The 17,500-nt window shown below is 50.4% G+C and overlaps 1 protein-coding gene across 3 annotated transcripts in view; it reads right to left on the bottom strand.

The window, feature by feature from the left end:
- LOC143283170 (uncharacterized) overlaps positions 1-17,500 on the bottom strand; it is a 129,560-nt gene that overhangs the window by 109,574 nt on the left and 2,486 nt on the right. The window lies entirely within an intron of this gene.

Genomic DNA, 17,500 nt, shown 5'->3' on the forward strand with positions numbered 1-17,500 from the left:
GGGTCTGTGTTCGAATCCCGCTCTCGACTTTCTATCCCACGTTTGACTAAAAAAAAAAAAATCAAACTGAGAGCGTCTAGTCCTTGGGATGAGACGAAAACCCGAGGTCCTGTGTGTAGCATGCACCTGGCGCACTGCAAAAAGAACCACGATGGACATCACGTTGTCCTCTGACAGGTCCTGTGTGTAGCATGCACCTGGCGCACTGCAAAAAGAACCACGATGGACATCACGTTGTCCTCTGACAGGTCCTGTGTGTAGCATGCACCTGGCGCACTGCAAAAAGAACCACGATGGACATCACGTTGTCCTCTGACAAAACTCTGTTTTAGAAATCCACTCTGATACTGAGTGATATGTATACAAGTATGAAATAAGCATGCACTCCAGGCCTAACTAACGCGTTGGATTGTACAGCTGGTCAGACATCTGCTTAGCAGATGTGGTGTGGCGTGCACACACACACACACACACACACACACACACACACACACATATATATATATATATATATATATATATATATATATATATATATATATATATCTGACTCATTACCACTTGCCATTTAAGACAAGCAAGTGGAAATCATCAGCAACTTTAAATTTCTCGGACTGATCATTTCCAACGATCTGAAATGGGAGAAAAATACGGAGAAAAAAATGTTAAGAAAGCACAACAGCGCCTGTACTTTCTTCGGCGCCTCAAAAGGTTCGGAATTAAAATAAGAAATCATGGTTGATTTTTACCGGGCAGTCACTGAACTAAAACTGAGGTCGGTCACCACTGTATATTTTGAACTTCCTCTTGGGACATTTGTTCGGGAACAAAAACCCAAAAAACCAATGCTATCATTGACAAGATCGCTAAATGTAGGAAAGGCCTTCACACCTGGTCTTATTTCAACCTGGTTCGGCAGTCAAGGTGTTAAGTAAAGATTTTGGGTGGGAAACGTAGAGTTATTTTTTTTAAAAAAAAGGGGGGGGGGGGTGAAGAGTCAAGATAGTGGGACACTGATATTGGGAACGAGGAGATAAAAGAAACAAACAAATGATCGTACGTCACACACTCTCTCCGTCAATCAGGTCTGTGGCAGATACAGAAACAGCACAAAAACGGAGACAAAGAGAGAGAGGAGGGGTGTGTTTGGGGGGGGGGGGGGGGTAAGGGGGGCGAGCGAGATGAGGAGGGGGGTGGGGGGGGGGGCAGAGAGGGAGGCACAGAAAAACTAACCAAGTTAAACAAGTAAACAAGTAAACTAACCAATAACTCACACACACACACACACACACACACACACTCGCCCTCCACTGGTTTGAAGGAAAGTCCATTCAGTCCTCATGTAAGCCCCTCCCCAGCCCCCCTCCCCCACAAAAAAAACAACAACAAAAAACAACAACAAAAAAAAAACAACTCCCTGGCATACAAGAACAAGAGCACAATATCGACATGTTAGCTCTCCCTAACCCTGACTTCAAAGCAATAATACAAAACTGTCATTTATATCGCGCTTTTCCCCTGCCAACCAGAATAGCTTGAATAATACACCAATACACCACAGTGCAATAAGACACGTCGAAATGATTGAAGTTAGAGCGAGTGAGTGAGTGAGTGAGTGAGTGAGTGAGTGCGTGCGTGCGTGCGTGTGTGTGTGTGTGTGTGTGTGTGTGTGTGTGTGTGTGTGTGTGTGTGTTTCTATCAGAGTGTGTGTGTGTGTGTTTCTATCAGAGTGGATTCCTTCTGCAGAGTCTTGCCAGGAGACAACCATTCTGTTACGGTGAGTTCTTTTCCAGAGCGACCCGCACACAGGGCCTCGCTTTATCGTCTCCTCCCAATGACCAGACACACGGGGCCTCGCTTTATCGTCTCCTCCCAATGACCAGACACACGGGGCCTCGCTTTATCGTCTCCTCCCAATGACCAGCACACGGGGCCTCGCTTTATCGTCTCCTCCCAATGACCAGACACACGGGGCCTCGCTTTATCGTCTCCTCCCAATGACCAGACACACGGGGCCTCGCTTTATCGTCTCCTCCCAATGACCAGACACAGGGCCTCGCTTTATCGTCTCCTCTATCGTCTCCTCCCAATGACCAGACACAGGGCCTCGCTTTATCGTCTCCTCCCAATGACCAGACACAGGGCCTCGCTTTATCGTCTCCTCTATCGTCTCCTCCCAATGACCAGACACAGGGCCTCGCTTTATCGTCTCCTCCCAATGACCAGACACAGGGCCTCGCTTTATCGTCTCCTCCCAATGACCAGACACAGGGCCTCGCTTTATCGTCTCCTCCCAATGACCCGACACACGGGGCCTCGCTTTATCGTCTCCTCCCAATGACCAGCACACAGGGCCTCGCTTTATCGTCTCCTCCCAATGACCAGACACAGGGCCTCGCTTTATCGTCTCCTCTCAATGACCAGCACACAGGGCCTCGCTTTATCGTCTCCTCCCAATGACCAGACACACGGGGCCTCGCTTTATCGTCTCTTCCCAATGACCAGACACACATGGCCTCGCTTTATCATCTCCTCCCAATGACCAGCACACATGGCCTCGCTTTATCGTCTCCTCCCAATGACCAGACACACAGGGCCTCGCTTTATCGTCTCCTCCCAATGACCAGACACACAGGGCCTCGCTTTATCGTCTCCTCCCAATGACCAGACACAGGGCCTCGCTTTATCGTCTCCTCTCAATGACCAGCACACAGGGCCTCGCTTTATCGTCTCCTCCCAATGACCAGCACACGGAGCCTCGCTTTATCGTCTCCTCCCAATGACCAGACACACGGGGCCTCGCTTTATCGTCTCCTCCCAATGACCAGACACAGGGCCTCGCTTTATCGTCTCCTCCCAATGACCAGACACACGGGGCCTCGCTTTATCGTCTCCTCCCAATGACCAGCACACGGGGCCTCGCTTTATCGTCTCCTCCCAGTGACCAGACACACAGGGCCTCGCTTTATCGTCTCCTCCCAATGACCAGCCTCGCTTTATCGTCTCCTCCCAATGACCAGACACATGGGGCATCGCTTTATCGTCTCCTCCCAATGACCAGACACAGGGCCTCGCTTTATCGTCTCCTCCCAATGACCAGACACACAGCTTGATTTTCCAGTCAAGCTTGGGGAAAGGGTGTCTGATAACGGGAATGGAACCTGGACACTCACTGATACTTCAATGGCAGACACGCGTCTTAACCATTCTGCCACCTTCCTCCTTCACTGACTTCCTGGCGATATCCACATGCCTTCCCCTCCACTGCTCTGAGTCTGGCCGAGTGAACGTCCACGTCTTGTTGAGAACACTGCTCATATCCACATGCCTTCCCCTCCACTGCTCTGTGAGTCTGGCCGAGTGAACGTCCACGTCTTGTTGAGAACACTGCTCATATCCACATTACCTTCCCCTCCACTGCTCTGCGAGTCTGGCCGAGTGAACGTCCACGTCTTGTTGAGAACACTGCTCAGTCCGTCTTGAGGGGAAAAAGTGTGGAAATATTGATATGCTATGGATACGTATATAGTGCCTATCCAAGGTCGGAGACCACGCTCTAAGCGCTTTACAAATATGGGGTCATTTGAAGGACAGGCTGCCTGTCTGGACAGAGCTGACTGACGGCTGCCATTTGGCCGCTCATCATTCGTTTCCTGTGTCATTCAATCAGGTTTCAATCCCGCACACATATACTCACAGAGACATGCAACATTTTATGTGTATGACCGTTTTGTTTACATACCCCGCCATGTAAGCAGCCATACTCCGTTTTCGGAGTTTTGCATGCTGTGTGTGTTCTTGTTTCCTTTACCCACCGAACACCGACATGGATTACAGGATCTTCAACAAGCGTATTTGATCATCAGCTTGCGTATACACACGAAGGGGGTTCAGGCACAAACAGTTCTGCAATATGTTGACCTGGGAGATCGGAAAAATCTCCACCCTTTACCCGCCAGGCGCCGTTACCAAAACTCAATCCCGGCACCCTCATATTGAAAGTCTAACGCTTTAACCACTCGGCTATTGCCAACTTCCTCTGAGGTCGATCAGAACTGCTCATTCTGTCTTGAGGGGAAAAACTGTGGATATTACCAACTTCCTCAGAGGTTAATCAACACTGCCCATTCTGTCTTGAGGGGAAAAACTGTGGACATTGTCATCTTCCTCAGAGGTTAATCAACACTGCCCATTCTGTCTTGAGGGGAAAAACTGTGGACATTGCCATCTTCCTCAGAGGTTAATCAACACTGCTCATTCAGTCTTGAGGGGAAAAACTGTGGACAATGCCAACTTCCTCAGAGGTTAATCAATCTGAAAGGTATAGGCCTTCATGGTCCTTTCACTGTCCCCTCACTGCTGTGCTGACCTCAGTCAGTCCCACCGGGACCCTGCTTCCTTTCATCAGTCGGCGATGGGATTAACCACCAAACGACTTGGGCATTAAGCTCTGCATAACAAGTTAATCCCCTGACCGTACCGAACACGGTCATGGGAAATGCACTCCAAGGATCTTTTATCGCTGGGCTATTCTCATAGGTCTGTTTCTCTTTGCAGTCAAAAGCATGTGAAAAAAAAAAGCTGTTTAGATGAACGAGTGAATGAATGAAAAGATGAATATTAAAATAGATAAATAAACAGATGAATAAATAAATAAGCATTATAACTTCTTCTGATTGTTTTTTGTTGTTGTTGTTGTTGTTGTTTTTTTTGGGGGGGGGGTTGTTTGTTTGTTTTTTTCTAATCAAGACAACAGAACCATTGTTGCATTGAAATGAATATTCTCAGCACTTTTGACACTTGGAATATTGGAGATGGATTCGTTTCTCTACTCCTCTTACCCCTCTGTCTCCATATCGCCCCCCCCCCCCCCCCGCCCCACACACACGCACGCACGCACACACACACACACACACACACACACACACACGTGTGTTCTAACGATCGACCCACTCACTGGGAATACAGTCGTCATAAAGTTAGCCTATTCAGATGCCAGGATTATTTTCCGATTGCCTTAACTGAATGAACCTCCTCCATCTCTCCCTCTCCCCTCCCCCCGCCCCCTCCTCTCTTTCGCATAATCGAACATTCTCTAACATTTTCCCCATTTATTTACCGCATTGTGTAGTCTTGACTGTATGCCCTATGTTCCTCTTTTGGAAACAGTACATTGCTTCTGATTTCTTTTCTGATCTCTCTCTCTCTCTCTCTCTCTCTCTCCCTCCCTCTGTCTGTCTGTCTGTCTCTCTCGTATGATCTTTCATGACCACCTTGGCCCTCCTCTGTCGTTACCTCTCTTTCTCTCACTTGAAAACGTGCATTACCCACGCACACACACGCGCACTGACACACACACACACACACACACACACACACACACACACAAAGGACAACAAAGTATATATACAAGTGGCATGGAAGAAGCAAAAAAAACAAGAGGTACGAAGTCAGTCGGAAACAATTTCAAAAAGTTGAACAACATAAATTTATACAAACAGTACAAGGCATGTCCACGCATGTAGGACTGCCTGTTCAGCTATGTAAGTCGACCCAGTAGCGTTCATTTGCATGGATAGCCAAACTGGGTGTCCCTTGCGCTGTATGTCTTCGCATTAAGTGGCAAGTCAGACAGGTTTACATCAAGGCTAGCGGGTTGTCTGTTTGACCTTCGTGAAGCTCAAGTCGGGTCACTTTACTCCGGAATCAAGTATCGTTACGGCTTGGATAGCACAGTCAATGAGACATACTGCCAATCTTCTTCTTCTTCTTCATTCGTAGTCTGCAGTTCCCACGTTCATTCGTAACCACGAGTGGGCTTTCACGTATTTGACCGTTTTTACCCCCGCCACGTAGGCAGCCATACTCCGTTTTCAAGGGGGGGGCGGGGGGGGGGGGGGGGCGGGTGAGGGAGAGGTGCATGCCGGGTTTCCATAGCCCATCGAATGCTGACACGGATTACGGGATCTTTAACGGGATCTTTCAGCGAAGAAGAAGAAGAAGAAGAACAAGAACAAGAAGATGATGATGATGATGACGAAGAAGAAGAAAAATATGATGATGATGATGATGATGAACAACTTCATAATTATGTAGACGTGGGAATCTGGAGGCAATGGAAATAACATAGTCTTGCTTTAACACTAATGTACCGCGGTTTGTACATTTAGAAACAACATGCCTGTTTGAACGTCACCGAACGCTTAAACACAACAGTCTGATTGTCACAGTCTGGTTAGACCTAAAACTAAAGGTTTTGTGGGGTTTTTAATGGAGAAGAGGGGAGAGAGAGGTAGTGGGGAAGGAAAGCACAATGGAGAGGGGAGAGAGAGGTAGTGGGGAAGGAAAGCACAATGGAGAAGAGGGGAGAGAGAGGTAGTGGGGAAGGAAAGCACAATGAAGAGGGGGAGAGAGAGGTAGTGGGGAAGGAAAGCACAATGGAGAGGGGAGAGAGAGGTAGTGGGGAAGGAAAGCACAATGGAGAAGAGGGGAGAGAGAGGTAGTGGGGAAGGAAAGCACAATGGAGAAGAGGGGAGAGAGAGGTAGTGGGGAAGGAAAGCACAATGAGAGAGGGGAGAGAGGTAGTGGGGAAGGAAAGCACAATGAAGAGGGGAGAGAGAGGTAGTGGGGAAGGAAAGCACAATGGAGAGAGGGGAGAGAGAGGTAGTGGGGAAGGAAAGCACAATGGAGAAGAGGGGAGAGAGAGGTAGTGGGGAAGGAAAGCACAATGAAGAGGGGAGAGAGAGGTAGTGGGGAAGGAAAGCACAATGAAGAGGGGAGAGAGAGGTAGTGGGGAAGGAAAGCACAATGGAGAGGGGAGAGAGAGGTAGTGGGGAAGGAAAGCACAATGAAGAGGGGAGAGAGAGGTAGTGGGGAAGGAAAGCACAATGGAGAGGGGAGAGAGAGGTAGTGGGGAAGGAAAGCACAATGGAGAGGGGAGAGAGAGGTAGTGGGGAAGGAAAGCACAATGGAGAGGGGAGAGAGAGGTAGTGGGGAAGGAAAGCACAATGAAGAGGGGAGAGAGAGGTAGTGCGGAAGGAAAGCACAATGAAGAGGGGAGAGAGAGAGGTAGTGGGGAAGGAAAGCACAATGAAGAGGGGGAGAGAGGTAGTGGGGAAGGAAAGCACAATGAAGAGGGGAGAGAGAGGTAGTGGGGAAGGAAAGCACAATGAAGAGGGGAGAGAGAGGTAGTGGGGAAGGAAAGCACAATGGAGAAGAGGGGAGAGAGGTAGTGGGGAAGGAAAGCACAATGAAGAGGGGAGAGAGAGGTAGTGGGGAAGGAAAGCACAATGGAGAGGGGAGAGAGAGGTAGTGGGGAAGGAAAGCACAATGAAGAGGGGAGAGAGAGGTAGTGGGGAAGGAAAGCACAATGAAGAGGGGGGAGAGAGGTAGTGGGGAAGGAAAGCACAATGGAGAGGGGAGAGAGAGGTAGTGGGGAAGGAAAGCACAATGAAGAGGGGAGAGAGAGGTAGTGGGGAAGGAAAGCACAATGAAGAGGGGGAGAGAGAGGTAGTGGGGAAGGAAAGCACAATGGAGAGAGGGGGAGAGAGGTAGTGGGGAAGGAAAGCACAATGAAGAGGGGAGAGAGAGGTAGTGGGGAAGGAAAGCACAATGGAAGAGGGGAGAGAGAGGTAGTGGGGAAGGAAAGCACAATGAAGAGGGGAGAGAGAGGTAGTGGGGAAGGAAAGCACAATGAAGAGGGGAGAGAGAGGTAGTGGGGAAGGAAAGCACAATGAGAGAGGGGAGAGAGAGGTAGTGGGGAAGGAAAGCACAATGGAGAGGGGAGAGAGAGGTAGTGGGGAAGGAAAGCACAATGGAGAGGGGAGAGAGAGGTAGTGGGGAAGGAAAGCACAATGGAGAGGGGAGAGAGAGGTAGTGGGGAAGGAAAGCACAATGAAGAGGGGGAGAGAGAGGTAGTGGGGAAGGAAAGCACAATGAAGAGGGGAGAGAGAGGACGGGAGGAGAGAGAGGGAGAATGAGAGAGAGGGGGAGGATGAGAGAGAGGGGGAGGGGGGCGAGAGAGAGGGGGGATGAGAGAGAGGGAGAGCGAGAGAGAAAGGGGGTGGGGAGAGAGGGTGAGGGGGAGCGAGAGAGACGGAGAGAGAGAGAGGGTGAGGGAGAAAGAGGAGAGAGAGGGGGGAGAGAGAGAGGGTGAGGGGGAGAGAGAGAGGGTGGAGAGAGGGAGGGTGAGGGGGGAGAGAGAGAGTGGGGGGGTTGAGAGGGTGAGAGGAGAGAGAAGAGAGAGGGGGAGAGAGGTAGTGGGGAAGGAAAGCACAATGGAGAAGAGGGGAGAGAGAGGTAGTGGGGAAGGAAAGCACAATGGAAGAGGGGAGAGAGAGGTAGTGGGGAAGGAAAGCACAATGAAGAGGGGAGAGAGAGGTAGTGGGGAAGGAAAGCACAATGGAGAAGAGGGAGAGAGAGGTAGTGGGGAAGGAAAGCACAATGAGAGAGGGAGAGAGAGGTAGTGGGGAAGGAAAGCACAATGGAGAAGAGGGGAGAGAGAGGTAGTGGGGAAGGAAAGCACAATGGAGAAGAGGGGAGAGAGAGGTAGTGGGAAGGAAAGCACAATGGAGAGAGGGGAGAGAGAGGTAGTGGGGAAGGAAAGCACAATGGAGAAGAGGGGAGAGAGAGGTAGTGGGGAAGGAAAGCACAATGGAGAGGGGAGAGAGAGGTAGTGGGGAAGGAAAGCACAATGGAGAAGAGGGGAGAGAGAGGTAGTGGGGAAGGAAAGCACAATGAAGAGGGGAGAGAGAGGTAGTGGGGAAGGAAAGCACAATGAAGAGAGGAGAGAGAGAGGTAGTGCGGAAGGAAAGCACAATGGAGAGGGGAGAGAGAGGTAGTGGGGAAGGAAAGCACAATGGAGAAGAGGGGAGAGAGGTAGTGGGGAAGGAAAGCACAATGGAGAAGAGGGGAGAGAGAGGTAGTGGGGAAGGAAAGCACAATGGAGAAGAGGGGAGAGAGAGGTAGTGGGGAAGGAAAGCACAATGGAGAAGAGAGGAGAGAGAGGTAGTGGGGAAGGAAAGCACAATGGAGAGGGGAGAGAGAGGTAGTGGGGAAGGAAAGCACAATGAAGAGGGGAGAGAGAGGTAGTGGGGAAGGGAAAGCACAATGGAAGAGGGGAGAGAGAGGTAGTGGGGAAGGAAAGCACAATGAAGAGGGGAGAGAGAGGTAGTGGGGAAGGAAAGCACAATGAAGAAGAGGGGAGAGAGAGGTAGTGAAGAAGGAAAGCACAATGGAGAAGAGGGGAGAGAGAGGTAGTGGGGAAGGAAAGCACAATGAAGAGGGGAGAGAGGTAGTGGGGAAGGAAAGCACAATGGAGAGGGGAGAGAGAGGTAGTGGGGAAGGAAAGCACAATGGAGAAGAGGGGAGAGAGAGGTAGTGGGGAAGGAAAGCACAATGGAGAAGAGGGGGAGAGAGAGGTAGTGGGGAAGGAAAGCACAATGGAGAGAGGGAGAGAGAGGTAGTGCGGAAGGAAAGCACAATGGAGAAGAGGGGGGAGAGAGGTAGTGGGGAAGGAAAGCACAATGAAGAGGGGAGAGAGAGGTAGTGGGGAAGGAAAGCACAATGGAGAAGAGGGGAGAGAGAGGTAGTGGGGAAGGAAAGCACAATGGAGAAGAGGGGAGAGAGAGGTAGTGGGGAAGGAAAGCACAATGGAGAAGAGGGGAGAGAGAGGTAGTGGGGAAGGAAAGCACAATGAAGAGGGGAGAGAGAGGTAGTGGGGAAGGAAAGCACAATGAAGAGGGGAGAGAGAGGTAGTGGGAAGGAAAGCACAATGGAGAAGAGGGGAGAGAGAGGTAGTGGGGAAGGAAAGCACAATGGAGAGAGGGGAGAGAGAGGTAGTGGGAAGGAAAAGCACAATGAGAAGAGGGGAGAGAGAGGTAGTGGGGAAGGAAAGCACAATGGAGAAGAGGGGAGAGAGAGGTAGTGGGGAAGGAAAGCACAATGGAGAAGAGGGGAGAGAGAGGTAGTGGGGAAGGAAAGCACAATGAAGAGGGGAGAGAGAGGTAGTGGGGAAGGAAAGCACAATGGAGAAGAGGGGAGAGAGAGGTAGTGGGGAAGGAAAGCACAATGAAGAGGGGAGAGAGGTAGTGGGGAAGGAAAGCACAATGGAGAAGAGGGGAGAGAGGTAGTGGGGAAGGAAAGCACAATGGAGAGAGGAGAGAGAGGTAGTGGGGAAGGAAAGCACAATGAAGAGGGGAGAGAGAGGTAGTGGGGAAGGAAAGCACAATGAGAGAGGGGGAGAGAGGTAGTGGGGAAGGAAAGCACAATGAGAAGAGGGGGAGAGAGAGGTAGTGGGGAAGGAAAGCACAATGGAGAAGAGGGGAGAGAGAGGTAGTGGGGAAGGAAAGCACAATGAAGAGGGGAGAGAGAGGTAGTGGGGAAGGAAAGCACAATGAGAAGAGGGGAGAGAGAGGTAGTGGGGAAGGAAAGCACAATGAAGAGGGGAGAGAGAGGTAGTGGGAAGGAAAGCACAATGAAGAGGGGAGGAGAGAGGTAGTGGGAAGGAAAGCACAATGGAGAGGGGAGAGAGAGGTAGTGGGGAAGGAAAGCACAATGAGAAGAGGGGAGAGAGAGGTAGTGGGGAAGGAAAGCACAATGAAGAGGGGAGAGAGAGGTAGTGGGGAAGAAAGCACAATGGAAGAGGGGAGAGAGAGGTAGTGGGGAAGGAAAGCACAATGGAGAGAGGGGAGAGAGAGGTAGTGGGGAAGGAAAGCACAATGGAAGAGGGGAGAGAGAGGTAGTGGGGAAGGAAAGCACAATGAAGAGGGGAGAGAGAGGTAGTGGGGAAGGAAAGCACAATGGAGAGGGGAGAGAGAGGTAGTGGGGAAGGAAAGCACAATGGAGAGGGGAGAGAGAGGTAGTGGGGAAGGAAAGCACAATTGAAGAGGGGGAGAGAGAGGTAGTGGGGAAGGAAAGCCCAATGAGATGGGAGGGGAGAGAGAGGTAGTGGGGAAGGAAAGACAATGAAGAAGAGGGAGAGAGAGAGGTAGTGGGGAAGGAAAGCACAATGTGGAGGAAGAGGGAGAGAGAGGTAGTGGGGAAGGAAAGCACAATGGTGAAGAGGGGAGAGAGAGGTAGTGGGGAAGGGAACGCACTGAAGAGGGGAGGAGAGAGAGGTAGTGGGGAAGGAAAGCCACAATGAAGAGGGGCGAGAGAGAGGTAAGTTGAGAAGGAAAGCACCAATGGAAGAGGGGAGAGAGAGAGGTAGTGGGACGGAAAAGCACAATGGAGAAGAGGGGAGAGAGAGGTAGTGGGGGAAGGAAAGCCACAAATGGAGAAGAGGAGTGAGAGGTAGTGGGGAAGGTAGGGGGAAGAAAACACATGGGAGAGGGGGGAAAGGGTGTGGGGAAGGGAAAAAACCAAAGGGGAGGGGAAGAAGGTTGGGGAAAAAAAACACAAGGGGGGGGGAGAGAGAGGTAGTGGGGGGGGAAAAAACAATAGAAAGGAGAGGAGGTATGGGAAGGAAGCACAATGAAGGGGGGGAGAGAAAAGGGGTGGGGGAAAGGGAAAACACAATGGGAAAAAGGGGGGGGGAGAGAGGGAGTGGGGGAAAAAACAAATGGGGGGAGGGGGAGAAGAGGAAAGTGGGGGGAAAGGGAAAACACAATGAAAAGGGGGGAAGAGGTATGGGGGAAGAAACACAATGGAGAAGAGGGGGGGAGGTGTGGGAGGAAACACATAGAGAGGGGGGGGAGGGGTTGGGGGGGAAAGCACAATGAAAAGGGGAGAAGAGGTAGTGGGAAGGAAAACACAATGGGGAGGGAGAGGAGGAGGGAGGAGAAGAGGGGGGGATGAAGAGAGAGGGGGGATGAGAGAGAGGGGGGGATGAGAGAGAGAGGGGGGATGAGAGAGAGGGGGGGGATGAGAGAGAGAGGGGGGATGAGAGAGAGTGGGGGCGAGAGAGACAGGGGGGATGAGAGAGAGGGAGAGCGAGAGAGGGAGGGGGGGCGAGAGAGATGGTGGATGAGAGAGAGGGAGAGCGAGAGAGAGAGGGGGGTGGGAGAGAGAGGATGAGGGGGAGCGAGAGAGAGGGGGGGGAGAGAGAGGGTGAGGGTGAGAGAGGAGAGAGAGGGGGAGAGAGAGAGAGGGTGAGGGGGAGCGAGAGGGTGAGGAAGAGAGAGAGGGGGAGAGAGAGAGAGGGTGAGGGGGAGCGAGAGGGGGAGAGAGAGAGAGGGGGGGGGAGGGGGAGCGAGAGAGAGAGGGGGGAGAGAGAGGGTGAGGGGGAGAGAGAGGGGGAGAGGAGAGAGAGAGAGGGGGGAGGGGGAGCGAGAGAGAGAGGGGGGGAGAGAGAGGGAGAGGGGGAGAGAAAGGGTGAGGGGGAGAGTAGAGAGAGAGTGGGGGGTTGAGAGGGTGAGAGGAGAGAGAGGGGGAGAGAGAGCGTGAGGGGAAGCGTGAGAGAGAGGGGGGTGAGAGAGAGGGAGAGGGGGAGAGAGGAGAGAGAGAGAGAGAGGGGGAGAGAGGAGAGAGAGGGTGAGGGGGAGAGAGGAGAGAGAGAGGGGGGGGCAGAGAGGAGAGAGAATGAGAGGGAGAGGGGGAGAGAGGAGAGAGGGGGGTTGAGAGATAGAGTGAGGGGCAGAGAGGAGAGAGAGGGGGGGGGAGAGAGGAGAGAGAGAGGGTGAGGGGGAGAGAGGAGAGAGAGAGAGGGGGGGGAGAGGAGAGAGAGCGTGAGGGGGAGAGAGGAGAGAGAGAGGGGGGGGAGAGAGGAGAGAGAGGGTGAGGGGGAGAGAGGAGAGAGAGAGGGGAGAGAGAGGGAGGGGGGGAGAGGGGGGAGAGAGAGAGGGGGAGAGAGGAGAGAGAGAGAGGGTGAGGGGGAGAGAGGAGAGAGAGAGAGGGAGGAGAGAGGCAGGAGAGGGGGGAGCGAGAAAAAGAGAGAGAGAGGGTGATAGAGAGAGAAACAGACTGACACAGATACACAGAGAGATGGAGGGTGGGCGAAGATGAGAGAAAGAGAGAGGGGGGGAGTGAGAGGGAGATAGTAACGGGGAGAAGGAGTGGGAGAGAGAGTTTTTTTTTCTTTTTCTGTTTCTTTTTTATTATTATTTTTCTTTCATAATGATATAAGAGGTCTGATTTTAGTTTCGCGAAAACTGCACTGTCGAAAAATGCACTTTTGATACTGCTGCCATCATCATCATCCTCGTTACCATCATCAATATTATCATCAACAACATCGATGTTGTCGTCGTCATCGTAACCACAACCACCTTTATCACCATTGTCATCAGAAGCAGCGGCATCGCTCTCTCTCCCCCCACAAGAATAGAGCTTAGCACGCAATTAATTCATGCCACAGACGTCCACTGCAATCCAAACGAAACGGTCTCAGCATCGATCCAGCTTGTGTTGTTCAGGAATTGATGCACAAGCACACACACTCGCACACACGCACGCACGCGCGCTCACGAACGCACGCACACACATAGGCACGCGCACGAGCACAAATGCTAATACACACACACACACACACACACACAGACGCGCGCGCGCGCGCGCGCGAGTACACACACACACACACACACACATACACACACACACGTGCAACTACGACCAAACCTAACGATCCCTCCTCCCCCCCCTCCCCTCCATCCCTCTCTCCCTCACCTCACCTCACCCCCCCTCCTCCCTGTCTGTCTGTCTGTCTGTCTGTCTCTCTCTCTTTCTCTCTCTCTCTCTCAAGACCTACTTTGTGAGTGTGTTCGATGCAAAAATTTATATGCAAAATAATGTTTGAAATACTACTTTATTTCTACAGACGTATTATGCACTTTATTTTCTGCAGACGTATTATGCACTTTATTTTCCCGAGAAGGATGTAATCGTGTTCCCCTATGTCACAAACACAAAGACTATTCAGCTATTAACATTAAAACAGTTTCAGTATCAGTGTTCGGCTCTCTCTCTCTCTCTCTCTCTCTCTCTCTCTCTCTCTCTCTCTCTCTCTCCTGTTTCCCGTTCGAGGACTGGATGAAAAAAAGCATTGCCTTGCTTACTCTATCACCCTCAAAAAATAAAATTCATTCAATTCAACTCTCTCTCTCTCTCTCTCTCTCTCTCTCTCTCTCTCTTCATTATTATTATTATTGGTATCAATCCTTGAATAGCAAACGTTTTGAGTTCTTAGTTTTGGGTTCTCTCTCTCTCTCTCTCTCTCTCTCTCTCTCTCTCTCTCTCTCACACACACACACACACACACACACACACACACACACATTCTTTTCCTTTGCTTCTTTCGTCTCGTTTGATTCCAGTGGTAGCCTCCAGCGTTTTGATATAGATATTGGACGCACGGTCATGACAGATGTTGCGAAGCGACTGCAAAATATTGTGAACCTCGGTGGTGGAAGAGAACTTTCCTAATCTAGACGGCCATGCTTTTGGTGAGGGTGGGTGCGATAGCCGGGTATGTGTACTTGTGTTTGCAGAAGGGATCTGAGAAAAAGGGAGGAAAATCGATAATCCTGCCAATATCTAGAAACCGGCCGCCACGTTCATTTGACTGACTGACCGCAGGGATCGCGTATTAATCCTGCGGAAGAATCCTTTTGTTGTCAGTGCTTCAGAGCAAATACCTGTCCACATTAATAAAAGAAAAAAAAACCTGTCAGAAATGGATATATATTGCAAGCATAGAGTGACACACACACACACACACACACACACACACATATATATATATATATATGTGTGTGTGTGTGTGTGTGTGTGTGTGTGTGTGTGTGTGTGAAGAATCCCTTGTTATGCTTGATATATTACACACCGAGAGTGATATGTGTGAGTGTGTGTGTGTGTGTGTGTGTGTGTGTGTGTGTGTGTGTGTGTGTGTGTGTGTGTGTGTGTGTGTGTGTGTGTGTGTGTGTGTGTGTGTGTGTGTGTGTGTGTGTGTGTGTGTGTGTGTGTGTGTGTGTGTGTGTGCGTGCATACAGTTAAGAACCACTCGGGAACTTGATGATTTTATTTTAAAGGGGTAGGTGGGCTGTGGAAGGAAATGTGAAATAATGCTGAATTTTCGGCAAACAGCGGTGCACTATGCAGCCATTGTAATGAGTGCCACTTAAAACCAGTGCTGCTTTCTTGCACGCGTGTTCACTGTCATTTTTACAACGAAATTCAGGCTCTGTACCCACAGGCTCTCCTTTCGAAACCAGTGAATAAAGTTCTGGAAAAGTTTTGACCCTAAGTTGTTTTTGCAAGCTACTTTTGGTGCATCAGTTCGTCCAAACTGTGCATTCGATGAGAGGACAGTATTAGACCGCTTCAAGCCTGAAGATTTTCAATCGTCTTTGGATCTCTCTCTCTCTCTCTCTCTCTCTCTCTCTCTCTCTCTTTTTTTCTTCTTCTTCTTCTTTGAACATTATACATATGAAAACATTCCTGCTTTAAAAAGTAGCCCTAAAGGTTGTTTTTTGTTTTGTTTGTGTGTGTGTGTATGTGTTTGTGTGTGTGTGTGTGTGTGAAGTCTGTGTATACATGCATAAAAACAGAGCGACGTGGGGAGTTGGGGGCGGAGGGGGGGGGGGGGGCGGGGTCAGGGGTTACTCTCTCTGTTTGTATGTCTGTCACTGCCTCACGCGGTTTTTTTGTTTGTTTTCTAGACGGTGTTTGCGAAATTATTTTACGTTGTTGATGTTATTGTACTTAGTTTGAAAACTTTTTATTAAAAAAATTTCAATAACAAATCTCTCTCTCTCTCTCTCTCTCTCTCTCTCTCTCTGATTGCAGATACTGTCTATCGTCGAGTCAAGCGTTCATGAATTTCTATTTCCATTGTTAACACTCGATAACTTTACGGACCAAGATGTTATATCGGCCTATTTAAAAACTTCGTTGGCATAAGAACGGGTGCCTGAATTAACTGAAAAAAGGAGAGAGAGAGAGAGAGAGAGAGAGAGAGAGAGAGAGCAGGGCAGAGGGGCATGGGTGAGAAAGAGTCATGGGCGGAGAGAGGTAAGCAGACAGACACAGTCAGAAACAGACAGAGACAGAGACTGAGAGAGGCGGAAGGATGAGACGGTGACAGACAGAAGGGAGGGAGAGACAGAGACAGAGACAGACAGACAGACAGACAGGCAGGCAGGCAGGAAGACAACCAGATCCAGACACGCAGACAGACAGACAGACAACCAGAACAAGACAGAGAGATAGGCAGAGAGACAGACAGACAACCAGAACAAGACAGAGAGATAGGCAGAGAGACAGACAGACAGACCCAGACATGCATGCAGACAGACAGACGACCAGAACAAGACAGACAGACAACTTACGCCAAACACCTTATTGTATCGATACCCTGTACAGGGCCTCTGTTTACACACGCGCGCGCGTGCACAGAGAAAGAGAGAGAGAGAGTGCCAAGGGAAGACCTGAGACACACACAAATATAGATCTGTCTATCTGTAGCCAGGCACGCTGTGGGCGAAGTACGATGGCTGATAACTGTCCACCTGTTCATTAATGGATGAATGCGTTGCCTCTGACTGCACGCTAACTTTGGGGTGGCCTGTGAGTCTGGAGGGATGTGTTGTCTTGTGGTGTGTTGTCTTGTGGTGTGTTGTGGCGGAGTGGCCTGTGAGTCTTGAGGGATATGTTGTCTTGTGGTGTGTTGTGGCGGAGTGTGGTGTGGTGTGTTGTGGTGAGTGAAGTGTTGTGTGGCGTGGTGTGGTGTGGTATTGTGTTGTGTGGTGTGGTATTGTGTTGTGTGGTGTGTTGTGTGGCGTGGTGTGGTGTGGTACTGTGTTGTGTGGTGTGGTGTGCTGTGGTGTGCTGTGGTGTAGTGAAGTGTTGTGTGGCGTGGTGTGGTGTGGTATTGTGTTGTGTGGTGTGGTGTGTTGAGCAGTGTGGTGTGTTGAGCGGTGTGGTGTGGTATTGTGTTGTGTGGTGTGGTGTGGTGTGGTGTGGTATTGTGTTGTGTGGTGTGGTGTGGTGTGGTGTGGTATTGTGTTGTGTGGTGTGGTGTGGTGTGTTGAGCGGTGTGGTGTGTTGAGCGGTGTGGTGTGGTATTGTGTTGTGTGGTGTGGTGTGGTATGTTGTGGTGAGTGAAGTGTTGTGTGGCGTGGTGTGGTGTGGTATTGTGTTGTGTGGTGTGGTGTGTTGAGCGGTGTGGTGTGGTACTGTGTTGTGTGGTGTGGTGTGCTGTGGTGTGCTGTGGTGTAGTGAAGTGTTGTGTGGTGTGGTGTGGTACTGTTTTGTGTGGTGTGGTGTGTTGAGCGGTATGGTGTGGTACTGTGTTGTGTGGTGTGGTGTGCTGTGGTGTGGTATTGTGTTGTGTGGTGTGGTGTGCTGTGCTGTGTTGTGTGGTATGTTGCGTTGTGTCGTATGGTGTGGTGTGGTGTGGTATGTTTTTTCACATGTATATTGTATTGTATTGTGTTGTGTTGCTGTGTAACTGTGTAGTGTTCTATTGCACTGCATTGTATTGTATTGTACAGATTGCATGGTATTGCTTTTTCTCACAATAGACTTCTCTGTGTGAAACTGGCTGCTCTTCCTGTAGACAGCGCAC

The sequence above is a fragment of the Babylonia areolata genome, chromosome 6 (genome assembly GCF_041734735.1).
Source record: "Babylonia areolata isolate BAREFJ2019XMU chromosome 6, ASM4173473v1, whole genome shotgun sequence".
Classification (NCBI taxonomy): domain Eukaryota; kingdom Metazoa; phylum Mollusca; class Gastropoda; order Neogastropoda; family Buccinidae; genus Babylonia; species Babylonia areolata.